Source organism: Falco peregrinus, chromosome 6, assembly GCF_023634155.1.
Source record: "Falco peregrinus isolate bFalPer1 chromosome 6, bFalPer1.pri, whole genome shotgun sequence".
NCBI lineage: Eukaryota > Metazoa > Chordata > Aves > Falconiformes > Falconidae > Falco > Falco peregrinus.
The window spans coordinates 68371778-68398668 of NC_073726.1; the positions used below are offsets into that span (position 1 = coordinate 68371778).

Consider the following 26891-nt stretch of genomic DNA (forward strand, 5'->3'; position numbering starts at 1 on the left):
GAACTTCAGACTCTTCCTGTTGTCTGAACTATGGGGTTTCAAGACTGAAAAATGTCTTTGTTCTCCTTCTTCCTTGCCCAGTGCTCAGTCAGAACAGTTCTGGGGAAAAAAATACTTGTTGCCAACTATGAAGGATGACAACCCCATGCTTATACAAGCTGTGCCCACACACTATGGCTTTGTTAGTTTTCATTTCAGAAATGACCTGGTACTCCTGGAGCTGCAGAAACCTGTTGAGCCAGGTACTTGTTTGGAGCCCCATCATATTCAGCTGTGCTGGGGTTAATGACTGGGGTAAGACTGACATGGAGGCATGGTGTTTAGTATGTGTGTGGGGAGGTGTGGTGGAAGGGCATTTGTGTGTCTTGGTAAGGGATGCTAAGAGTGACACAAACGGCGAGCCTTCAGGGAGGCTTGCTTCTGATTATCTGGTTAAAATACAGCATGAGGGTTGGGAATGCTTTTGCTGTTGTCAACAGGCTTTGAATTTGGCTTCTCCAAGCGGACTTGCCTGTGACTTTAAGGTATAAGTGTAGGCTAGACATGATCTAGAGAATAACAAAGATCACCTATTCTACCCATCTTCCCCAACCTGTCACAGCTGTACTATGACCATTAAAGTTAATGAGCCAAAAATAAGCATGCATGTGCCAAGGGAGCTGTTCTTATTTTTTTCTCCATAAAGATTGGTGTGCACAGCACTAATATGATATGCACGTCTGTGCTGGTAGCAAAGTAATGTCGGAAACAGCAGGGGCTGAAATTTAAAGAAAAAGCTTTGAAGTAGCCTGTACCATTTGTCTAAATCAGAGAACATTCTTGTTAGAGGAATATTTTGGTGCAGTATAGAATTTAGATTTTATACGATAAAGTGCAAAGCCTGGATAGAGCTGAGAGAAGTTAGTCCTTCCAGTTTGTTATGGGCAACTTGGGGCAGGACCTGGGGGAAGGAAAAGGTAAGAACTGAAGGCATATGTAAAGCAGTGGAGAAATGTCATCTGAATAGAGCTGGTGCACAAGAACAGAGCATTTGAATAAGGCGGCTATATAAGCATGTGGATCTCTCCATGTCTTATTAATAATATCCACAAAGAAAATGCCACAGTCCTTTCAAGAACTGCCTATGTGCACTGATGATGGGAGGCTTCTGCACTCAAAGGGTGAGGTCTTGAGGCAAACTGGCCTGAGGAAAGCATCTTCCCTCAAACCCTAGATCCATGCCTCATTACAGGGTCTTCTCTCTCACATCTTAGAAACAGCCTTCAAAAGGTGTTCAGTTTGACTGTGCTGCGGCCTCAGACAGAGGTATTGGGAGAAAGCCAGATTTGACTCATTAAAACAGTGCTCTCGGACATCCAGTGAGTACAGTGAGGGAACATATACATTATTAAAACTGTCTCATCTGTTTTGCAGTCTTGTTACGGGTTATTTGGGAGGGGTGGAAATGCAGCAGTGAATTAAGAGGCAAGAAAAGCAAGGGACTGACAGAAGTAAGAGCAGGGAAGCTGTACCTAGTGTTGATGGGAGTTTGCTTTCCACCACAGGCAGCTCTGCAGCATTAGCTTCCTTACCAGGCGGCATGGAGGAAAGCAAGCACTGATGCAAGATGCTTAACAGTGGGATGGGGAGAGATGGGAGCTGGCCGTAAGTATGGGTTACTCTGACATGAAAGAGTACCTATGACCCATGCGGGGGACAGGGACAGCTCAGACTGGGGGCAGTGGCAGGAGAGGGTCCCCCTGTTCCCGAAGTGTTGCCTGCAGCTTGTGTAATGTTTTCCAGATAGGAGCAAGGATGCCTCTTCTGTTGGAAAGCTGCCACTTGGGGAAAGACAAAGCCAAGGTGGAGGCTACGCAAAGGGCAATGAACTCGAGGGAGGTGAGATCACTCTCATGGTGTCTCAACGCCTGGGGCCTCCAGCCCATATCACCCCTACTGCATGGCAGTATGGTCAGATACCTCCTGGTGACTCTGGAGAAACTTTACTCCACCCCACCCCCTTCAAACTGAAGAGAGCTGTACCACCCACTGATTCAAAATAGCCACCGGCCCCTCTGCCAGGAGACATGGGGTGCGTGTGCCTGAATGCAGCTGGTGCAGAGCTTGTCTGTGTCCTGTCTGACCGTCCCTTTGCCAAAGACTAGCACAGGCAGTGGCAAGGAAGCACTGCTAGCTGGCTGGAGGTCAATCTGGGAAACCAGTGGGGTGGTGATGGACTTAGGGGTGCTGCCAGAAGGTTTGTGAGTGCTCATCTATGCCCTGCAATAGGCTTCCACCCCTGGTGGTGTGCTGCCTTTCCTGTCTCTTAGGGGTTTGCTCCAACCCTTCTGGTTTTTTGGTGACCGCTGCAAGAGACAAGGGAGAGGTATAGGGCTTAATACGTCATGAACACCTCGTGCTGGTGATTGCCACACTACTACTGCTCCTGGCTGGTGGGCTTGGCTCCCCTGCCTGCTGCCCACCTCCCAGCTTCAGAGGGCAGCTCCAAGCCACACTGACTGCAGAAGCCAAGGTGGCTCCATACAACTGTCTGGAGAGAGACTCCTTCTCCTGAAGCACTGTTTTATGTAATATTGGATAACATACGTGCAAAGGGAAGTAATTCCCCGGCTGGGGTCTGCCCCCAAAGCACATTGAATGGCTACGAGGAGCAGTTACAGGGCTGTGACTCCTGCCTCTGCAGCTTCCCCAATGCTGTTGCGTTTCCCCGAGGAAGAACTGGCTGCCAGGCTCCAACAAGCAGAGATCTCTCTCCTTTCCCACAAGGTCTGTATGAGCTACTGGGGACAAAATATTGAAGAGACCAACATCTGTGGGAGAGCTGCAGGGGCAGCTTTTTGCATAGTATGTAACTGACTGGGTGAGAGTGCCATGCTGCAGGCAACCAGGACCCAAAGACATGCCCTCCCCTAGCCTGCTGCATGTGAATGCTTTTGGCACTGCTAACAGGTGAGAACTTGCTTTCTCCTTTTCTCCCCTTCCTGTTTTCCCTCTTCAGGGAACTCTGAGTGGCTGCTGATCAGTGTGTTTGTCAGGTGTTGCAAGCTGAGGCAGTGACAAGCACCACCCAGAGTCACCAATGGTCTACACCAGGGTTTCTGCCTGCAGATGCTGCATTTCATCAGTCACAAACCAAAACATCTGATTAACAGGAGCTTTTCAGGTTTCTGTGTATCTTTCCTCAGTAAAGAGGTGGTGATGTAGACTGGGTAGTTGTTCGTAACTTGGTCACCTTCCTCTAAACCCTTCACCTTTGGAAGCTCAGACTTGAGCAGTCTGTTTCAGAAATCCTCTTTTTATTGCAGCAAAGTTTGTGGTGCTGTAGCACTGATATAAATTCAGTTCCTGAAAGATGCTTAGGAAATACGATCCTTCAGTGTTTGGGTGCACATTTAGTGTCAAGTCCTTTACACAGCTGGTACTCAACTGTCAAAATAAAATTGGTACCCCTGTTACTCTCCAATAACCTGATTTACCAGAGGGAGGTAGCTGCTACAGCAGCATGGGTAACTAAGATGGACTACTTCAGCTGCAGTGTTACTTTGCTGAAAAGAAAGCGATCTGGAATTTGGTGTGATGGCTCATCCATTGTAAGTATACCTTCAGGTTTTGGAGAGATTTATCTATGCCAAGCTTTCAGCCTTGTCTTTCATACTAGGAAGGCCATGCTGACAGGATTCTATTTGCCAAAAGCTTGTTTTTCTGTTTGAAATGGAAGGGTTTAAATATGCTTTCTTGGAGGAGGAAAAGGTGGTGTCTGACTTACCTAAAGTTTTCTTTAGCTGATAGCTAAAACCCAGACTTGGAAGTGAAGTGTATTTGTGAAGAAGGGTTTTAACGCTCAGCCCTATCAGCATATATCAGTGAATTACAAGCCAGGAAATCTCTGCCTGCATCCACCTCCTCTCCTTTCAGCACTGTTGTGCACTATATATGGGTCTATCCTTTAAACAGAGGATACCAGGCTCTTTTCCACCTCTGTGCTGTATATTGCAGTCCACTTAAATATGGAAATACAAACATAGGCATGTTTGTGATGAAACAACTTGATGGCTCTTGTCTAGCCAAGTGAACTCAGCAACCGTCTGCTGCCAAAATGGCTGAAGAACCACAGCCTGCCCTTACACCAGGTCATTCAGGTGCAATAGTTTAATAAATCAAGTTACACACATGATCTTTTGACTTACCAAACACTAGTCTCTGTGTTGCTTAAAAGAAATGCATCTCTCTCCTATTCCTACCCCATGCTGTTTGTGGAAAGAAAACCTCATATTCTAGCACAATTTGGAAAACATCAGTCAATCTTTAAAAAAATAATAGTTCCCCTGAACCAGCAGCACTGTAAATTGCAGTATTTTGTCAGGGTGCTGTTGCTGATGACTGACTTGTCATGTTATAACTAACTTTAAAAAAACTGCTCTGCCATCGTGACAGCAAATGTGTTGGGGTTTTAGCTCAAAGATGTGATTTCCCTGGAGTGTCTTCAGCTGTGCAAATACAGCAGCTTAGGGTTTGTAATTCAGTGCTGTATCCCAGACCAGGGAGGCTTCCTATTGTGAAAATGGGCACAGTATTAGGTGAATAACATACTCACTGAAACCACCTTCAAAGATGTGGGGGTAGGATGGGTCATCATGCCTGCCCTTGGTAGTAGGGAGCCTGGGAGAAGAAAACCTGTTCCTAGGTCTCCTGACATGCCAGTAACTACTTGTATCTGGAAAGAGGATGTACTGTCCAGTGAAGTGACAGCCCCATCCACAGCATGGTCCTGCCCATGCCTTGGGAGACTGGCAGAGCTGCACACTGGCAGTCTTATACTTTAAATTTCCCTGGGAGAGGAGTATCAGGAAAGCTTCTGGTAAAGCTGAAGGACAGCAATTAATATTCATCTGATTATTTTCTCTTTACTGACCTAGAAATGGGCAGCCAAGTACTAAGGGGCATAACTATTGACCTGGTAAGGAAGGTGTCACCATGTAAAATAATTTGGACTTCCAGTGCATGGATCTGCTGTTTATGTTGTCCCTGGATATCTGCTGCATGGTCTCCTTTGGGACCATCTGTTTGATGCAGAGACATTTGGTAAAAGAGTGCCCCGATCCAGGGTGAGGTGCAGCACTTTGCACAGAGGAGTTTTCCCTCTCCATCTTTTTACAAGCAAGTCTGGCTCTTATTATAAATATACCCCCTGGGAGAAAGGGAACAGCAGAACCAAGAATTATTTGTACCTTTTGAAGAAAGAGGCACTGGGATACTGAAGGAGGCGGCATAGATGGTGGGGGAAAGCAGAGTTGCATAATTAGAGGCTGACAAGTAATTCCCAAAAGCGTGGACCCTAATGAGCTCTTTTCTTTAGTTCTAGACTTGTTTGAAGCAAGAGTAAATCATAAATTAGCCTACCCAGCGTTGCTTTTTGGGGAAATAGCTCTGCTCTTCAGGGCAGCGGCTTTACCACACTGCAAATATTACTTTGGAGTCATCCCTTCAGAAATATCTTGTGCACAAATCCCACAGCACTGATGTTTTTCTGCTTAAAGAGGGTACAATAAGTGTATACTGCACCAGTTGTAACTCTTCTATGCTGTTTGACTACAATGCCAACACAGGAGGAAGTTCTTCTGACCACCAACTCCTCCACCAGCCCAAGCTGCAGTTCAAGATAACCTGGCTTTCTCATTCTATGGGCTCTGGGGTTTGGATGTGAAGGTCTGGAGGGAGAGGGAGGGTTCCTACCTTGAACTAGCTGGATGTGCTTGAATGCTGTGTGCGAGTTTTTTATGACAGAAGAAATGGGACTATGAAATCCCAAAGAGCCTTCTCATTAAAATTTCTCAAGTAGCCAGGAACACAGAGCATCCTCACACTGTTAGAAATGTCATTCTATTAGCAGTTACTGCATGAAGTTGATTGTCCTATCAAAGAGGCATGTTCTACTTAATTGCAATGGAGATGTTATCCTGGTTTGCAGTTCTCACTCTGGATTTTCTTCCTTTTTGCTTAAAAATCGTTTAGCAAGAAACAAGCTGTCGATTTTACAAGTAAGGGTTTTTTTAATTTTAGCAAGTGCTGGATTAAGATGAGTGGCATGAAGTTTTGATTGGTATTTTTTTAAGGAAAAAAATACAAACAAAAATCAACATTTACATTACTTTTTTCCCAGAATAGCTCAGGCTTAATATTGGGGCTCATATTTCTTCCTTTTAATGCTCTAAGTAGCCTGTCACGTTTGTATATGGGCTGAAAGGCCTCCAAGAAGAATCTGTAACATTTGACATTAAAACTGACAAATTCAAAAGCAGATCAGTATGTCCTTGAAGCAAGATAGCCTGAACTAGCTGAAAGCTGCATTTTAGTGTCTACATTTCCTTGCAAGAGTCAGTTGTTTGTGTGTGTGTGTTTTCTTTGGATACAGAACGAATGCACCCACACACAAATAAGGGTCAGTTGCTATTTTTCTTCTCAAGATACGCACAGGATTTGATCTATGTTTGCTGTACTCTCTATTCTCCCTTTGTTTAGTGATGTTTATGTAATTGCTGCTTTTCTGATTAAAGTGCATGAGTACAGGCTGAAAGTTTGACACAAGACAGCCAACACTACTTAATTGCCTGTAGCTCAGCTCTAGCTGTGGCACATCTCTTTGCAGCTGACTTGTGAGAAAGTTTGGGAGAGAAACGATGCCCTTTTTATTTATGCTTTTTCTCCAGCGAAATTGCTCTGTGAATTTTTATTGCCTAATGGTTTCTCTGACCCTTTTAAAACTGTTTTAGCTCTTCACCAAGAGACTATTTTATATAAGACTTGGGCCAGTAAACCATTTCTGTGATCTGGGAAGTGATATCCTTCCTTCACAGAGCAATCCATTTTGAAATTAGCTGGGCCTGCCTGCTCCAGAACTCACAGTTGCTTGGCTGCTAGTCCTGAATGGACCTACTAAATGCCATATTTCTGTTAAAAAAGCAGCAAAAATCTATTGCTGACTAGCAGGTCCTGAAATTCATGCATATCAAGGGTAGCATAAATAGTTTCAGTATGTGATTTTTTGAGAGAATAGTGGTCTCTGGCTCAGTAAATACTAACTTCTATCCACTCTATTGAAAAAGGTGATTATATAAGGTGGAAATCACCCGGGGCTTTAGCAGAACTGGGAGGAACTGGCTTCTCTTCTGTTCAAAATATCTTTTAAAATTGACAACACTTAGTGATATGGTTATTACTTGACTTGTCCTGTACTAAGCTATGTCCAGCCTTGTTGTCCTTCTCTCATGTGGTTCCAAAGCATGGTCTGAAGTTCCAGGTCCTTTCTCTCCCTTGTCGAAGACATCTCAGAAATGTTATCACCCTATGTCACCCCCACTGTTGTTCAGGGGAAGTGAATTTCCTTCTGGAAATCTACGTGTCTGCTCACTATGGCAAATTGTAGTGGCAGGCTCTTGGCAAGTGATGTGCTGCTTTCCACTGCTTTCAGATATATGTTTCCAGCACGAACCCAAAACTATATTTAACTTGCATTTGTATATGAGATTTAGTACTTAGAGAGGGACAGGACACCTGGAACACCACAAGGTATGGTGAATAATCCCAAAGAAAAGGCACGAAGAGTGTGTGCTGTAGGCAGAGAATGGGGACTCATGTGTAAGCCTGACAGCAGGAGCATACCACGCTCTAAAATCATTATGGTCTCCATGTTCACATTTGCAAGCAAAGAAGTAGGTTCCAGAAAGGGAGGGCACAGAAGTTTTATTTGGGAGTGAGAGGTCTTTAGCCCTCTCAGTAGGTTGGAGAGCAGAACTAGGTCCTGTAGACTTACAGTTGGTCATCAGAGAAGACAGTCAATGGCAGGTGTCCTAGGGTCCCTAACCACTGCTGTTTCGTCCTTTCTTGCCCTGATTGTGGAGGGGAATCCTACTTAATGGCAACTGTGGATTGTGCTCAAACTGAGTTTCAGATCTTTGTGATACAGAGCTACCCTAAATGCCAATGTCAGTGCTTGGCCCCAGTCCTTATGGGAGAACTAGGTTTCTGCTGTCATGTGTCCTGTGGACACATTCCCCGTTGTATGTGATGGCACCACTCACAAACACTGCTTCCTGAGGAACTGGAAGTGGTCAGGAAACTGGTGCCAGGACCTTTCCTTTGTTGGCGGTCTACTGTTGGCATTGCACAAGGTGGAAAAGGAGCTTATGCTGCTGTGAGCGCAGCTCTGCCTGGGATATCTGGTAATGAAGCCAGTTGGGAGGGAGCTATTCAGGAAATTGCCCCCATTGAAGGGTTTTAATTTGTGTTGAATTCCTCTAGTATTTGTCCCTCTCCTCTCCCAGCAGTCTCTCAGGGAAACACTGCTCCTGTGAAAAGCCAGAGGAGCACCTTACTCTACCGCTCCTTTCTCTAGCTCAGTATGTATGTTTCCACCAAAGCCAAGCCACTAAGTTTAGCAAAAGCATGTGCTGTAGCCTACACCTCCCTTGTAGGTCCCTGGGAGATCTACTCAGGGGTGACCAGGCTGGAGATACCAGTGCAGTCCAGTACTGTTCAGGGGTCTAGGGGCTGCTGGTGCCTTGTTCAGCTGTTGGAGCCTTTCAGAGTGGTGGGGCAGAAGAGAGGATGCACCCACCTGGCTTGCAAGAGCTAACGTCTTAACAAATGCAACAGTCTCAGTTATACTGGGTATTTCTCAGAGTAGAAAACTGATTTAGCTGCTTGAGGGATTTTCTTGTCTGCCTCTGTTTTATTAAGCTCATTTTTCTTTTCTCCTGGCCTGTGACAGCAGAAATAGTCTTCATGGGAGAGAGAAGATGAGTGTGTGCGTGCACATAGGAAGGAGCTGGGGAATAGCTGCTGGGCTGCTTGTTGTGTGAAGGATGCTGTACAGTTTAGGTTCAATGCAGACCACCCTTGTCCTGTGGTTGCCACACAAGGCTGCACAAAAGCCCTTTATTTTTTCTTTTTTTCCCCTCAGCTCTTCCATCCTGCTTTGACTAAAGGCAAGTGAGCTGCAGGTTTCCTTAAAGCTGAGGGTTTTATTTCCCAGAGTTACAAGCAATAGCGAAAGGCTCCTCACGGGTGGATGTCACGTTGCTAACGTACATGACAGGCTGCACACTGCAATGTGTCTGTACCTCTGCGGTACAGAGGGAAGCCCTGCCAGTTCTTGCTGCCCTCTACCTGCTCTTGCTGCTGTTTCCAGCTGATGAAGTCTGCTCCTTGCTTCTAGGTGCTGCTGGGTGTTGAGAGAATCTGCAGCACGGGAAGGAAAAATGTGTCTTTACGGTCTGTGGCACAGCGTGCTGCATGGTTAGATGTCTGCTGTCCCTCTTTAGAGCAGCTTCGCTCCCAAACAGTGCCAGGTGACAACGTGCTTGTCATTGCAATGGTGTGTACACTTTGCTCTTCTTGCTGGATTTGGGTGGTCGCAGCTGCTCGGTGCATTCGGTCACAGTCCTGATTTTAAAAATGCATGCACTTCAGTGTACGGAGAAATTACACTGAGAAATGTTCTAGCTCATGTCACTGATGTTTATCTTCAGGCTTCCTGTAGGTATTTCCTCACTCTCCTCCTCTGCTGCCACCACATGGACATGTCCCTGTGTTCATTTAAGGTTTGTATAAATCTTTGAGAATAATATGCTCTAGACTTGATTGTATTGCAGTTTTTAAACTGTATAAACATGTTTCTTCATTTGCTGTCAAATTCAGCTGGGAGGTAATTGACACCTTAAAATAACAAAACAAGGAGAGAAAATCTCCATCGTGCTTTTCTGTCCCATTGTTCTATTGAAAGCCTTCCAAAGGGTATGCATTTTTCACACTCTAGAAAAGGTTATGTAGAGTAATTGAGTGTGCATAGCAAGTAACAGATCTCAGAAGTTTCACAGACATCTCAATCAAAAGCCAGGCTCAAGCCTGAGCAAAATTTTTCCAAAGGGCTGTTTATGAGGCAATTATATGCAGAAGAATCTGTGTCACTGAGGATTGATTGACTGGCTTTTACGTGCCATACATGCAGCTCTGAAAATTTCACTTGGGACTTGACATCATTTATGCACTCCTGGAAATACTATTTTGAGTGCAGAACTCTATTAAAACTGCCAACATGGAGTTCTGGAGGAAAAGAGAGACTAATGAAGATGTCTGGAGCAGCTCTTACAGTTTAATGACGGAACAGCATTGGTGCAACAGTGCAGCCTGGATCCTGTTTGCTTTGGGGCTTATTCAGGCCAGAGCCAAGTGGATAACTGTATTGGAATTTGGACACAGACAAGGATGATCAAACTTTAGATTAAACTATAACTTATTTTCCTATATTTCTTCATCCATAACCTTCAGCATCAAGTTAATAGTTCGTTATCTGCTGCTATATAGAAAAGCAGCATATAAATACAACTCTGATAAAAGTGGTGGCATCATGCTGGGGCGGGTTCTGAACCTTAGATTTTGTGAGGTTGACTTGTTTCAGTATTAGACATGAGCAGAACACTCAGCAAGTCCTTACTTTCCCTAGTGATAGGGTATCAGAAGGGAAAAGAACAGTACTCTTTCCCTCAGCAATGAAATGTTGAAAAGCAATATGTGGATTGGGGTGGGGGGCTGATCTTCTCCCCTGTCCCTTCAGTGCAGGATGCAGTTCAGAGGTAGCTGCTGGAAGTAAATATCTAGGAGTGCTTTCTCCTTGCTTTGTATTACAGAACAGCCTTGTGACCGGCTGGAGCAGTCTCATTTGATCACTTTACAGTCCTCCTAGGGGAAAGAAGGTTAAATGAGACGCAGACTTTAAATGCATCGAATGCAATTCTAGGTGTATGGAAAGCTGTGCTGAGTCCACCTGTCCACAGTGGTATATCAGCTGTCAGGGCAGATCACAGCCAAATTCAGTCCTTTATATTAGCCACATAGCAGGATGTTCAGTGTGGTTACAGTATCTAAAATAATAACTAAATCTCATGTGGTTTTATCCATTACAGTAGGTCTGACAGAGCAAAGTTTGGCCTCGGGGCTGTGAAGTCCAGGTGACAATACGAAAGAGAATTGCTATTCAGTCTTGGAGAATCAAGAATGACTCTTTCCATTTTCTCTCTCTTTCCTCCCTCTACTGGCCAACAAAATAAAATCATAAAGCACTCTTGAGTTCTGCGTTTCAGAGACACCCTACCCTAGAATTCAGCAAAACTTCCAGCTCTGACTTATGTTGAAGGTAAAATTAAGATGAGCAAAAATAGGTGCATCAAAGACCTACCCGAGGTTTCCCTGCTGTTCTGGGGCTAACCTTGGTTTCAGCCCTGAGCTAGCATCTGTCACAGGAATGCTCTAAAAAGACCTGTGTCTATGACTGCCTTGGAAAATGCCTTGAGAGTGAGCCTGCTGCATCTGGCTGACCGTTATCACCCCAGAACTGCAGAATGTGAAACGCACCTGTGTGAAGGCACCTCTGGAGGTCTCCAGTCCAGCCCCTGCCCGGAGCAGGGTCACCTCGAGCAGGTTGCCAAGGGCTGGCATCTAGTCAGGTTTTGAATATCTCCAAGGATGGGGACTCCCCAACTCTGGGCAGCCTGTTCCAGTGTCTGACCATTCTCACGGTGAAAATGCTTTTTCTTATGTTTAATTGGGATTTCCTGTGTTTCAGTTAGTGCCCGTTGCTTCTCATCCTTCCAGCAGGCACCACTGAGAATTGCCTGGCTCTGTCTTCTTTACTGCCTCCTATCAATTATTTATCCACATGAATAAGATGCCGCTGAGTCTTCTCTTCTCCAGGTTGTATTGATGCATGGAGTTGTTCCTCCCCAGGTGCAAGATTTTGAACTTCCCCTTGTTGAACTTCACGAGGTTCCTGCCAGCCCATTTCTCCAGCCTTTTGAGGTCCCCCTGGATAGCAGCGTGATCCTCTGGCAAAGCAACCACTCCTCTTGGCTTTGGATCATCTGAGGGTGCACTCTGCCTCCTCGTCCAGGTCAGTAATGAAGATGTTAAAAACTATTGTTCCCACTGTGAACCCCTGGGGTCTGCTGCTAGGAGCTGGCCTCCATCCGGAGGGTAAAAATTAAAACCACATCTCTTCTAGCAGCTGTGCATTGTCCCATGTAGTGCACAGATCAAGGACAAGAAAACTAATTTGCTGTTGGAAGCCATGCTGCTTCCCCTCGGAGAGGAAAATCTGGCCAAAGAATAAAGCTTCTAACCCAGCTGATGTGGGAGATCATGACGAATTCTTTTGCTAGCCGTTTTCCTTAGATCTTGAGATCTCACTATGCAACTCATTAGTAACCTTGATTGGAAGCATACCTCAGCCTTTACTAGATGTGTCCACCTCTGCAGTCTGTATCATACCTGTTCCCTTGACTAGGAGAGTCACTATTCATGGGAATACAACCTGCGTCATTCTACTCCTTCTAGAAGATTTTGAGGATGCTAACAGGAATCCTTGCAAATATCCGCTATTGGTGCTAAATGCTTTTACACCCCAGAGTTTTGCACTTTTCCTTCTGTATTGCCTACAAGTTTATATTTTCTGAAAAGCAAGCTCTGAGTATAAAATAAGATGATATAGCAACAAACACTTTTTAAAGTCTGCTCCTGCTCAAAGAATGCTGTCGAGCTGCATTAAGAGAAATATGACCTTCTTAAAGCTGCTCACCCCCTGACAGAAGAAAGCTATATTCTGTTCTGCCTTAGACAATTTCGTAGCAGCCATTTCAAAAACAGCCTTCGGCACCTTAAAAGAAAACATGCTTTTGACAAGGCTGCTAAAAAAAAAGACCCTCATAAAAAGCACGAGTAATAAAAAGTATTCTCTTAAAACAGCTGGTGAAATAATGGGAGGTATACTGGACTGAGGTTAAATTTTGCTGTCTTTCTGATTACTGGCACCTCAATGCATAGTTTTTTCTCTCTCTCCTGGTCTGTGTGGAAGTTATTAGGAACAGATCTGCTTTCAGTTTAGTATACTCTTTAGACAGACAGTGAGAAAAGCCATCTTTAACCATCTCTTTCACCCTCAGGAGAGCTCTTTGTCTTTCTTTCTAGCTTCTTCTAAGGTTTTCATCTCTGGCACACTAGATGTTTCACAGCTTTTCTTCTGAGAGGCTTACAAGTATTCTGTGTATTGTGGTAAGATGCATTTCTTCAGACTTCTTGAAATCTTCCGCATAGCAGATTCACCCCAATGTTGAAAACTGTTTTGAAGACATAACCTACAATACCTTTGGCAATGTTTTATGGGGCTATTTTAATACAGCACTTGCTTAGTAGTCTCTACCTCTTGTTCTTCCCAAACTGCAGTTTTTCAAAGCACAACAGCCCTGTCTTCATAGATCACAGACAATATCATATACTAAGGAGAAATATCCCATGCAGGCTACAAGATTGCTTAGATCTTCACTATCTTCATAATCTTCGCTATCACAATACTTGCTGGTCTGAGGTGGTTGGTTGTTTTTTTGGTTTTTTTTTAATTCTGCAGATGTTTGTGGGGACAGAGTTCAATCATCATCTTGCCAAAATAAAAATTAAATATCTTGGTTCTGATCTGAAATGACTGCAGTGAACTGGTGCCAGTAGGATGTCTACTAACAAGAATATAATATGGATAGTCATAAGCAGTGGTAACAAATTCTTTGACTTTTTTGTCCTGGATAAGTATGCAATGCGACACCACTGCAGAGGGCCCCTCAAATGCTGGTATTCTGCAGTGCCTGTTTATGGTTTCAAAAAGTTGAATCCTTTGGAAACTTCTGCATAAAAAGGAATATAAAGGATTTTGTGCTGCAGTGGTGTCCATTGGATGATACACGGATGAAAAATGCCCAAGTGCTATCCAAAGCTTTCAGGTTAGTTTCTCTCCAAGCACATCATCTATCAGATGATGAGCTCTGAAGTTATGGGCTGCCACGTTAAACGTTGCAGAAGTAATCCCTGGAAGACTAAACAAAAGACACAACTATTTCTTACCCGTATAAGAGATTCCAAAAAACTGTGTTTTCCAGTCATAGGGCTGGTGTGTTTCCAATACACTTGCTTCCCGAGAGATCCAAGGGTGTAACTAACTGCACTGGAAAAGCAGATTTGGCATTTTGTTGGAATACCTAGGTGCTGACTTTGCTGGGAAAAGTGATGGAAACCTCCCTGTTACATGTTTGTTCTGGAAAGCATCACATCCGAGTGTTGCAGACATGGGAAATACCCTCCCACATATGGGATTTAGGAAGTCGTTCCAATCAACTCAGCAATAACCACTGCCTCCTCCCCTTTCTGTTTCTAGAGGTACAACTCTCTCAGGCCAGCGAACATGCTGTTTGGCATGAGTGCTCTGTGCTTCTTCAGTGTAAAAATAACCACGAATCACCCCACCTTTGTAGTCTTTTGATAAGTGATTCTCTGTGACAGGTTCATGCTTTCAGTCACCGTGAAAATGTCATCAGTGAACAACTGTCCATAAACTAACTTACTTGATGGTTCCTTTGGATTTAGATACTTTCAGATGGTCCCTTTTCTTAAGAAGACAGAGTACCTTTTTTTTTTTTTTTTAAAACAAAACAAAACTTTCCATAAATAGTTTCCTAAGCCTTCTGGAAGTATGCGGTAGTTGTACCCTCAAGGTTGCTGTACACATTTCTGTCAGAGCTGCAGTTAGCTCTGGTATGTAAACATTGCTAACATATCCATGCAGCAAGAAGTATTGTGGGTTGTGAAATACCTCTGCATCCTAGATTTTAAAGCACTGTTACATTGCTTTACAGTGTCAACTCTGACTTTATCATGGGTAGCAAAGGGGTGAATGAGATGGTTGGGCATCTTGTTTGGAGACTTGTTTGCGATTTTTTTAATCCTAATGGAACTGTAATTGAGACACGCAAAAATGGAACCTGCCTAAGTAGTGGCAACGCAGTGCATCTTGTCATTTAGCTAAAGACTCAGCTCAGGCATATTTAGACAGAGCTGCTACCACTGCTGTGATGGTCTGAGGACTGGCCAACCCAGTCTGCTTTTGTACATCCACATCTGAAACAGTAATTCTGTTTCTCTTCAAATTTATTTGTGCCATCTAGGGACAAAGCTGTGAAAGCCCTGCTCCTGCCTGTCATTTTTCAAGACCTTAGTTTGTTTTTAGTTTCTTGCAAAAGAGCACTTGCCTTTCCAGCAATATCAGGTTTGTAACATGTTTTCTTTAGCAGTGACACTTAACCTTTCTCAGAACCACTGCTATTATAAATATATGGTGCTTTTCAAATATGCGGTAAAAATCACCCTATAAAACATGATTTATTAACCATGTGTGGAGGCCAAATATCTTACAATAGTATTTTGCTCCCTAGTTATCCAGAACTCTTCTCATCTGAGCAAGAACAGCACTCAGCTGCATACAACACACTCTGGGGCATGAGGGTCAACACTTGGCTCTCAGCAACCCAGAGGTCAAAAATCTGCCAGGCAGTGGAATGGAAACCTAGGTCCTTCTAAGAAATCAAGACTGTTCCCTTTAAGGTACAAAAGAAGAGTGCCAGCTACTGGATGGCATCTGTGTAACCTGATAGGTAGGGGGGGATGTGAATGGGGACAGGTGTGACCTGCAAACAGGATGGGGTGGCTTGGTTGTGCATCAGGTGTTTTGCACACATCTGGAGGGCCTTATGGCTTTGCTGGGAAAAAGCGTGATGTCCTCAGCAGAACATGGCGCTGGGCACTGGGAATCTTGCATGGTCCACCAGACCCTGTCTACATGAGAACTTCTTAGAGAGAAGGAAGCACATTCAATGCAGAGTGGGTTTAAGTCTGGTTTCCAAAGGAAACAAAGCTTTTCCAAGCACAACATTTTTGTTTGTCCACATTTGCTGCTGCTTTACCAGCTACTCCCTCATCATTTGTCCACTCGTTTACTCATTTAACCAGATTTGACTGGGGGAGGGTGGTACAGAGGGTATGAAGTCGTAGGTTTTGGTGGCTGTGTCACTGGGTGATATAATGATTGTACTTTTGGTAGATGCAAATGAGATCCACCACCGAGGGAAAGGCTTACGTTTTGCTGCTAGCCATTAGCTACTGATACATAAGCTGTACAGCCCAGCTCAAACCACCCCCAGCAGATGTGGTTTCTAGCCCAAAAAGGAAGGAAGGAAAGGCTAGAAGAATAGCAGGAAAGAGGAGGGAGCAAAGGGTGCTGTGAGGGATGTTTAGAGGATAGGACAGGGTTAGAAGGACCATATGGGAAGAGAAAGGAATGGGAATGATGTGACCAAATGGGAAAACACAGTTTCATTAATTGTGCTTTCACAGGTGCTTGCTGTTTGTGTCAGTGGCCCTCGGGGTGCCATTTCAGCTGACAGAAGTTGCTATGTTTCCAAAAGAAAGGAAAAGGATCAGATAATTTAGATTTATTTTCTATTTATCCTGAGACACATTCTGGCATCTGCAAATCTAGGTTTTGCTTTAAGCTGCCTTTTCTGCCCTCATTTTCCTTTTTATGAAGGTCTGCAAAGTGACAGAGACCCTTTACTTGCTGTCAGTCATTTCCAGGGAACTAACTTTCTGCTTCCTTGCTCTGTAAAGTCACTATTTTGTGTGTCCATTTTTTGGCATGTGTGCTACCCTCTGTCATTTTCTACCAGGCTTGTTTTATGTGTGTGTTTCTTTTTTTCTGTCTCTCTTCTCCTTTTCTATGTTCTGTTGTTCCTTCATTTCACACATCTTTTTTCTGCCTCTTGTCTTCCTGTCATCTGCCACTTCCATTTCAAAATGCCTCTCTTCTACCCACTAGAAGAACAAGTTCAACTAGATCAGGTTGCCAAACTGGCTTTTGAATTTCTCTAAGGATGGAGAGTCTCCATCATCTCTGGGCAACCTTCTCCAGTATCTGACCACCCTCGTGATGGTATTTTTCTTCATTACATCTAAGCAGAACTTCCCACATCACAACTTGTCCATTGCCTCTCATCCTGTCACCATGCACCTCCAAGAGCCTGGCTCTGTCTTCTCCGTATCCTCCAACCAGGTAGCTGCAACCAGCACTGAAGTCACCCCTGAGCCTTTTTTCCTCCAGTCTGCAGAGACGTGGCTTTCTCAGCCACCCCTCATGCCACAGGGGCTCCAGCCCCCTGACCATCTTGGTGGCCCTGCATTAGACTTGCTAGGTATGGCTATGTTTCTCTTGGAATGGGAAGACCAAAACTGGACGTGGTACCCAGAGGTGGCCTCACAGGCATTGTATAGAGGGGAAGGATCACACCCACTGGCAAGGCTCTTCCGAACACAGCCCAGGAGTCTGTTGGCCACCTTTGCTGCAAGGATGCACTGCTGGCTCATGGCCAGTTTGTTCACCAGATCCCCAGGGCCTGTTCTACAGAGCTCCTTCCCAGCCCATCAGCCCCAGGCTATGCTGGTGCATGGGGTCACCTCTGCCCAGGTGCAGGACCTTCGTTTGCTTTTGTTGAACTTCATGTGGTTCCTGATGGCCCGTTTCTCCAGCCTGAGCATGCCCCTCTGAGTGGCAGCCCTGCCCTCCTGCAGGGACTGTGCTACCACTATTACCAGCTCGATTTTGGACCAGGTCATCTTACTCCTTCCAGCATGGTGGCCCAGATGATTTTCTATTCAACCTACATCCTGCTTATTGAGTCCGTATCTCACCAGTTTTGCTGTAAGGACCTTGTTGAAAGCTCTGCTACAGTTAAGGAAACAGCATCAACCACACTACATCCACAGAAGCCAGTCACTGCATCACAGGCAGCAATCATAGACATGGTCAGGCTTTGGTAAGTCCAAGGTCTAGTCACCTTATTATTCATGTGCTGGGATTTGCTTATCAGCCTTCCCAGGGATGGAGGTTGTCTGACTGATCTGTCTGTCCCTGGATCATCCATCATCCTTCCTGCTCTTCTTGACGATGAGTATGACGCTTGTCTTTTTCCCGTCACCAGGAACCTCCCAATCTCCAAGATATTTGATGGTGATGGAGTGGTCTCATAAAAATATTGGCCACTTCCCTCCTCATCCTGGGAAGCTGATCTTCCTTTTCTCATCTTTTACCCATTTTCTGCCTCTGTTTTTTGTTTTCCTATCTAAAATACCTGGGTTTTCTCCTGTTTTTTCACTCCTGCATCTACAAAATTTCACAGTTTCCCTGTTTAATTTCTCATTTATATCTCTCTCTCTCTGTCTGGGTTCTCTTCTCTTTTCTGTGTCTTTTCCTCAGGTGAATGATGACATCGAGCCATTCAAAAAAGAACTCCTACAGAGAAGTCAGATTTAAAGTTTTCATACAGGATTTTTCCTCACACTGGGCACTACTACACTCAAATAGTTGTTCTTAAATATTACCTCTTTTTCTCTCCAAGGAGCCATAACACGAAAAGATGTTTAAACAAACAGGCACCCACCTGAGCACCACTAACTTGGGCTTATCTCCCCGATCATACTTCTTTTTTAATGAAAACCTGCTGGCTGCCTCAAAAGATGTTTTCTAAACAAGAACAGAACAGCCCCTTAGAGAGATGACCTTTACAGTTTTATACACATAAATTTATGACTGCATCATACTTCTAAGAAAAGTTTTTCTTATGCTTTTCTCTTCTGCAAAGCACCCTTTCCACAGATTAGTTTTAAGCTTTCATTACAAAAATGAAAAAATCTGTAAAACAAGTAATAAAATGAAATGATCCTGATTTAGTAATGTTAAGGGGCATAGTCAAGCTATGTGGAATCTGATCTTCAAAGTCTAGCCATGGTGTAAGCACTTAAGAAGATCACATAAAAACAGGTGAATCAGGAAAAAAAAAAAAGTGAAATGAGGTGTGTGTTTAAAAGATTTGGGAAACACCATCATAGGGAGACATCAGCTCACCCAGCTGGAGACTCTCACATTGCCCCTGCTTTGAATGGGTAACAGGATTTTTTCTTAAGACTGGCTGTTTTCAGGGTAAGATTTGGGGTTCCACATGCACCCACAGTATTCTTGTAGCGTCACACACACCCCCCCATACTAATGCACCGCACCATCTAAGGACACTTTTGAATTTCCGCTCCCTCACCCAAATGGGAGAAATCAGAGTCCCAAAAGGAGCTCTCAGGTTTTAGAGGCTCTCAGGCTGGCCTAGTTGTGGGTAAGGTGCTTAGATGGAAAGTCAGCATTAAATATTTTCTCATCTTCAAACCAGTTCATCTCTTCATTGTCTCAGGAGGAAGACAGCTTTATGCCTAGCCAGAAAAAAGAACTGGGGATACCAAGTATCTGCACGTTTAAACGTTACCAGCCTTTTCCTCTAATTTGTTGCATTAAATTGCTGATGGAGGAAGAGAACAGGATTTACCTGCATAAACGTAAAGACTATTTCTGCTACTAACTTTTTTTTTTCAGACCTCTGAAGATTTTGCTTTCTTCCCTCTCTCTTTTCCCCATCCCAAAATCTCCCTTATTTCTCTCTGCATTGGCTTTGGCGTCGACTGTCTCTTTCATCTTTCATTACAACAGTGTTTTTTTTCCCCTCACCTGCTGGTTACTTCTTTTAAATTCCCTATTGCAGAGAAGAAAGTGGTTTTCATTTGGAAGGAACTCCAGCACTGAGACATCCAGAAGCTCCTAATCATTAGGATCTGCAACTCAGGTTTTTAGTTTTTTCTCCTGCTTCGTCTAAAGACTTGTGCTCTCCAAAAAAAGCACTGCTCCTATATGGGAATGCAACTTGCTCAAATGTCATCCAACACCACGCCGCACACTGAGGGTCCATAGGTAAGTTAGAGGCTGCATTAGAGTATATCTACTGCATTGTGCTGAGAGTGCCTTAAATACGAAAGGTAAGAGTTGAGACCAATTATGTTTGTGAAGTGTTGCCTTGGGTGTGAATTAGTCCTTAATAATGTTTCTATCATTTTTGGGAGGATAAATTCAACTTTTATTGTTGACTCAAAAATCTGCCCACTTTGTGGGAGCGTGGGGCACCCACAGCCCCCTCCTTTCATGGTGCCTCCAGGCAGTGAATAACAGAGCAGCTTCTCTGCAATGCAGTGATGGTTGCATGTGCAGGAGGTACTGCTGCAGATGGGTGCGTTATGGTCCCTTCTCCTCCTCATGGACTCAGAAGAGAAGAAAGAATAATGATACTGAACTGCAGAGCTCTTCTGAAGATACCACATATGCTCTTCTGTAGGGTGTACTTCCTTACTACTGTCTCTTGGCCTGCTTTCCCTCACCATTATGGTCTGTGAGCTGTTGTGGTAGCCTTTGCTTGAGGAGACCACCCCAGTTCCAATTGCTCAGACTCCCTCACTTCTGCAGGTATTTCACAGAAAGGTCAGGGTTGGAAGGGACCTCTGGAGATCACCTAGTCCAACCCCCTGCTAAAGCAGGCTCACCCAGAGCAGGCTGCACAGAGTCGCATCCAGGTGGGTTTTGAATGGCTCCAGAGAAGGAGACCCCACAGCCTCTCTGGGCAGCCTGTTCCAGCGCTCTGTCATCCCCAAAGTAAAGAAGTTCTTCCTCATATTCAGATGGAATTTCCTGTGTGGTGCTTCGTGCCCAAGCTATTTGTAGCCTCTCCCCTTTTGGTTTCTGTGAGCAGTGACTCCCTGAGGGCTCCCAAGGTCCACGTGCTCAGCAGTGCTTTACTGTGCCGCAGAGTCCCCCCAGCTGTCACCGCTGCAGAGCAGCTCCTCCTCACACAGCCTTCCACAGCCCCGAGTGCCCTCACAGCTAGGTGGGTGCAGGCACTGCAGAGAGAGGCAAAGGAACGGGGGAGCGACTGACACCCTAACACAGGCAGGAATCGCTCTACAACAGCCCACCCTTCCCTGGGCTTCAGCAATAGCCACAGGCACACACACCCCCCGCAGAAGGCATGTGCGGCACTGTGGGCACGCGCATCTCCGTGCTGGCTCCTCACCCACGGCTCGTGCTTTGCTCATCTCTCCGTGTGGAGGACTTCACATCAGGTGTTGCTGCTAGAGGGGCTGGACTCAGGACCTTTTGTAGAATGTATCTCCTGGGAGAGAACATGGCTCTACAATGTCACCACATGGCAGGCTTAATATTGCTCCCTCCTTTCAGAGTAAAAACCTCTTCTATTCTGCAGTGTATGTACGCATCCTCTCCTCCCTCCTGAGACCCCATTCTTTTTCACCTGTCTTCCAGGTGAACCGTATCACTTTGGGGATGCAGGGGCACTAGGGTGGGTCCTGCCACCTGCAGTCACAGGGCAAAGGCACCGGTGTATCCGGTGAGATCCAGTCTGCCGTATTGCTGTAGCAGAGCACAGAGGGTGGTCAGCAAGCTGATGGGAGATGACTGTGGATCAGGAGCTTAACTAAGGATGCACAGCAGTAAAGGACATTGTTCTTCCACTGCTCTCTTTCTGTGGAGTAGGTGCCAGCCACCAGAAAGCTCTGTGTAGCTCTTTTTCAGTGCAATGCAAAGACAGGGTGTAGGTGTAAGTGTGTTTTGAGCATAGTAAGGTATTGCTATACAGCATGGCACTGCATGGCTAACTGGGTATAGAGCCGCTGCTAGCACTGGAGGAGCACCTGGGGATGTGCTTGTCATGTTGGTGGTGGATGCAGGCTTAGGATGCTTGAAACATAAAGCTGAACTCCAGCGTTGTTTGGGATTCCTGTACAGACATAGTAGCTGTGAACTAAATTGAGGATGGTTACTGCATGCCTTGGCCAGGATCACAGAAGACCTGAATGAGTGCGCGCTTCTCTGCTTAAGACCAGGATTAATACAGTGCAGACCCTAATTTGGATTCCAGGAGTGAAGGTCAAGAATCTATCCTTGCATAGCCAGGAGGGCTATTTGAGGCAAAAGTGAAACTGATTTGGGTTTAAAAGGGCTGTAAGGGAAGATAGGAGTAAATATGGAGAAAAATAATCTAAAATTTATTAGAAAGGAACCATTACCCAGCAGGCAGTAAACCACTAATATAGGCCATTGAATAACCATGAAAAGAAAATGAGAATGCTATGGTATATACAAACAAGAATCAGAACATTGCACTCCTGCAATGGTATTTTTTGCTTTGGTCCATGTGTCACTCTTTTGTGATCTAGGATTAGAAGCTGCTGTGAAAGACTAGAGATGTGCCCCATAACTTGGAAAAAACTCTGGATCAGGATCAATAACTATCAGAGGGATTTATACCAAAGTTCACCCTAGAAACACAGCACTGGGGACATATTTTAGGAGTGGAGTGCAAGCAGTACTTGTGTGGCAAATTACGTCACAGATACCAAACTGAAGGAAAAAAGATGGATTTTGTACTTGATGCTGGCATGGAAAAGCAAAATCTGGCGGTATACTTGCAATACCTGGAACATACGTGGCGGCAGTGGTTTTAATTACATAGATGGGGTTTACTGAATATATCAGTTTGGAGACTGTAGAGACATTCCCAAGGAATGGCTGTATCACAGACACCAAGTCACTGTACAAATTTTTACTATGTTTTTACAACTGTACGGTGGACTTTGCATCTTTAGTGACGTGGTCTGGGGATTTCTACTTGTAGTTCTCTGTTCAGCCCAGATTTGATACTGTATATAAGGCATATCTAACACGTGAATGAGAAAATAAAATGATCCATTCCACTTTGTCCTTGGAAATTTACAGAGGTTGTATTACCAAATACACCTGTGAACTCCTTAGACTTATGAATTAGTTCCAAGTCAGAGAAATAATTAATGTCTCACCAAGCTATACGTGAGACAATTAAATATTTTAAGAGTAAGAGCCTAACTGCTAGTTCAACCATTCAGCTTGGTAAGAATTCAGATTTAGAATATTGTGTGCAAACCTAAATATTCACAGAATTCCTGAGGGGAAGTGCTTTTAAGATAGCCCTCCTAACAACCAGGACGTTAAGCTTAATCTTGCACCCAGCTGTAATAATATCTACATTTCAAATAATTACATTGATGTCAACTGTTGCATAGGTAAATTATATATCAGACCTGCAATGCCATATAGAATAACTGGGTTTTTTACAACAAAGGTTTAGGAAAAGCAGAGTTTGAGATACTGCCTCCCTACCCCAAGGGGTGGGTACGGCTCGGTGTTAGTTTAGACCCTGGCTCGTTAGATGGTGACCTAAGAGGCAGGAACCACGAACAGTCCAAAAGTCAATGTTTTTTCAGGCCTCTTAAACAGACCTTCCTGTAACAGTGTGCTGTGGCACTTTAGGTGTTGTAAGTGGTACACATGAGAGTATCTAAGAACCCATGGCTTTGGTTTTAAGTAAAGTGTGTTCTCCATCAGCAGAAGTCAAGGACTGAACTTCTCTCAGACACTGGTGATCTCCATAGCATTTCATGCTGCTGCTTTATAGAAATGTGCTACAGGTTACTGCCATGTGCATTATAATAGTGAAGCAATGCATATCTGAATGTGCAGTTATGAACCGATATTCATAGCTGTTGTTCACCTCAAAAAAAAAAACCAATCTGCCTCGCAGCTGGATCCAGCCTCTGCACCTCCCCTGTCCTGCATGTTCCCATGTCAGTCATCTTCAGTCCATGGAGTTATGGTAAGTCTCTGAGGGGGACCAGCTTTTCACTATATGAAGTAATGTGCTGCAGGGGGATGTGACTGAAAGAAAGGATGGCTTTACAAGCAGCTGGTGGTGTGGGATGGAGAAGCAATGCTTCTCTTTTGGAATTCTTTTTACTTGTGAGACCTTACGTTTTTCTTCAGTCCTTTGTGTCTAAAATTATGTGACTTTGCACAAGAATCTCAGCTTTCAGAAATGGGAAAATTATGTTTTTATTCAATATATATGCATATAGAGGGGCTGAGGAAGGAGTTTTGAAGGGTGTGCTGGGGACAAAGAGATTAGAAGGGCTGTAAAGAAGATGACATTGCCTCCTTCAGAGGAGCAGTGAGAGCAGGTCTAAGCAAGTTAGGCACAGATATATATATACTTCCCCTGGTCTTATGCTCTTTGTTATATATTTAGTTTGTTACAGCTGCTGGAAACAAAGAGCCACTATTAGGTTTGAAAACATGACTTGTATAAGATAAGGGAACCCAGAAATACAATGCACATAAATATGAGGAGAGAGAATTGCTTGCTCTCAGAAATGTGGAATAAATTCGCAGAGGCACAGTAAAAGATGAGAGATTATAAAAAGGCATTAGGGCTGTCACTGTAAAGGAGTCAGGGAATTACACAGCAAGCTCACATTACCAATTCAAACTGGAGTTTGCTGTGAAGAATGGCCTGGTCTTTAGAGGTAACTGAATAGCAGTGCAAAGTGCATTGAAATCTGATATTCTTTGGAGAATTCAGCAGGTTTATATGGGTATAGAAAAATTTAAATGGTAAGCATGAGCTGTGTACATGTAGCAGCTTCATAAAACCTCAGAGATAAAGAAAATTGTAAAACTGAGCTATTTCTTCAAAATATCAACCTAGAAAAGAATAGAACTCATGCTGATAGATTAGGACACATTACAGCCATGGTTTGAAGTAAGCGTAGATATATTTATACTTTGCTTTTCTGGCAGAGACTACACTGCAATGTTGGATCATTATTTGCATTTCACTGTGGTTGTGCTATAGGGAATGTAGCATTAGAGCATCTCCTAACACACATCATATCTGCATGTGCCAGGCAGAGAACCACAGAATGGGGCTGAGTAATGAGCCATGGTTCAAAGAACAGGAATTTCAACCATTTTCAAGGGCTGACAGGGGAGATTCCACTGTGTAACATCTAGTCCCAGATATCCTGTATTGAAAGGTCTACGGAAAAATAGATTTAAGATCCTTGAGATTTCTTTAAAAAGCTACTGGCTCTAAAACAGATTCTTTTGCTGATGAGCTTGAGAAACTGACTTTAAAACAGTCAGTCTCCTTTTATTTTAAAAGGTGGTTGACAACCAGACTTAATAGTATAGGACTAATCTGGGTGCTTATAAATATGGTTGAAGATATGCAAGAGTCATACCATTTTATGGGGAACAAGGATACTAAAGTGCAAGGAGACACAGCCTGCATACAAAACCAAGACTTTGTGGACTCGGAGAGCTCTGCCTGCCAAGGAGGTAACTTCTTTCTCCTTCAGAGTACGAATGCCTGAAGGACAGGCTTTGGGGAGACAAGAAGAATATGGAGATGAAGCCTGGGGAAGTAGCATCTTAAGAGACTGCTGAAATCAAGCAGAGAGCAGTAGAGCTCCTGAAATACGTATCTGTACGCTGTTAGAGCAGCTAATGCTATTTTATTTTTTTATTCTTTATAAGAACCATAGCAGGAAAAAAAGAAAAAGGAAGAGGGAGGTGTAATATGTGCTATTATTAAGAGGATCAGTGAGAACTGCTCTGAGAGGATCAGACTTGAGAGAAACTGGGGCAGAGAGGCCCATTCTGGTACTTATACTTGCTTACTGTATTATACATTTGTATTAATGTTCCCTACCATAAACCCTTCTTAAGGTCTGCCCCCCAAGAAACACAAACACTACTGAAATGGCTTTTTGAACTTGTATGGTTGGGTGCTCTTGTGTCTGGTTTTCCTGTTTGTTTTTTTAAGCTGTGGTTCAAGGGTTTAAAGGGCAGCCAAAAGCAACTTCGCAAGTGTTTGCAAGCCTGTATCTTTCCACTTCTGTTAATGTCACTAACGCATCTCTAGCCACAGCCCTGTGCTCTTCAGCTGGCACAAGCACTGTCTCACCAGAGCTCCTGCCCTACCAGGTGGACGACAACAGCTCTCAAGTGTCTGTCCCAGTGGATGTGTGACTGACTCTAAGCCCCAGTTCTCCAGCTGGAGTTTCACCATGCTTGTGAGCTCACTTGCACTTGTGAGCAAATGCCCCAGACCTTTGGAGCCACCTGTTCAGGATCACTGCGTACCCTCTGCTGCTTGTGCTGCCTGTTGTAGGGAAAGCCCGTGTCACATTGATCTCCCCTGCCCAGAAGAGGGTGGTGATTACTAGCAAATCCTTCAGTTAACTCTAACCACACCCCACCTCCATGGCCATCACCTGTCTCACCTCCCCTGGCTTCTCTTTCCTTCCCTGGCCATTCCCACTTCCAGGACTCCCGCCTTTCTGCTCACACAGCTCAAAGGATGGCCAGAGCTCTCCTACGAAGACAAGGCTGCTTGGGGGTGCTGAAGCAAGCAGACACGGTGGGTAGGCAAGCTCTGGAAGGAGCAGATAGGTGTTGCGTTGGGTTGTGCACAGCACAAATGTGTCATCTTGGTAAAATAAAAGGACCGATGTTTTGGATTCTGTGGCAAGGTGTTAGGGTACAAAAGTCTTAGTGAACTGCCTGCTTACCGCAATGCTGAGAATGCATTTAAATTCAGTCTGATTTTTTTGTCTCATCTTTGGCTGTGACTGAATGGTGGCTTTGTTTATAGCACCTGTTTTCATGTACCAGTATAGCAGCTCATGTGGAGGTGATGTTCAGGTGAGAAAGGGTGAGTCTTTCTGGATGAGGAGGCAGAAGGAATTTAATGGGGATTCTCATGGTCAGAAAATTGAGTGCCAAGGGTGTATTGAACCTGATGAGACTTCAGCACCATCTCTGATCTTATTTCACTTTGGAGAACCTCTACAGAGAGAAGAAACTATGTCCATTTGTACCAGACTGTATTTCAAGGAAATACACTCAAAGGGTACCTTTGTTTGGTAGTGCTGAGAGATTAACTCCGTGAGAGATGAACAAAATGGGGATAAATGGGGGGTTTGCTGTGTTAGATATGCAACTCTAGTGGTGTGTTCAACTGCCCATTCTGTCCTGTGGCTTCTCTTCCTTATCTTTGGAGTGGTTACACTGCAACGCTGAAGGTACCCATTGCACCTCCACATGGGACCTCAGGAACCTCTGCCCTGCCTGCTTGTCAGTTGTTTGTAAGCTTTTCTGGAACAGCTGCACTTACTGATGTGAATACTCCAAAAGAAAGAATTTTTTTCCC

General features: G+C 44.3%; 1 protein-coding gene across 11 annotated transcripts in view; it reads left to right on the forward strand.

Annotated features, from left to right (window-relative positions):
* The window catches only part of LOC101920901 (zinc finger protein 501-like), a 46284-nt gene that overhangs the window by 2523 nt on the left and 16870 nt on the right, over positions 1–26891 (forward strand). For 7 of the 11 annotated variants that reach the window (XM_055809390.1, XM_055809393.1, XM_055809395.1 and 4 more), the window contains exons 2-3: positions 11782–11944; positions 19506–19711. The exons of 1 other annotated variant lie outside the window; for it this stretch is intronic. The gene's annotated coding sequence lies outside the window, so the exon portion shown is untranslated. Of the gene's footprint in view, positions 1–9544; positions 9600–11781; positions 11945–19505; positions 19712–20257; positions 20365–23423; positions 23496–26891 lie in introns of those variants that run through there. 3 more of the 11 variants (XM_055809389.1, XM_055809394.1, XM_055809392.1) reach the window with 3 other exon arrangements.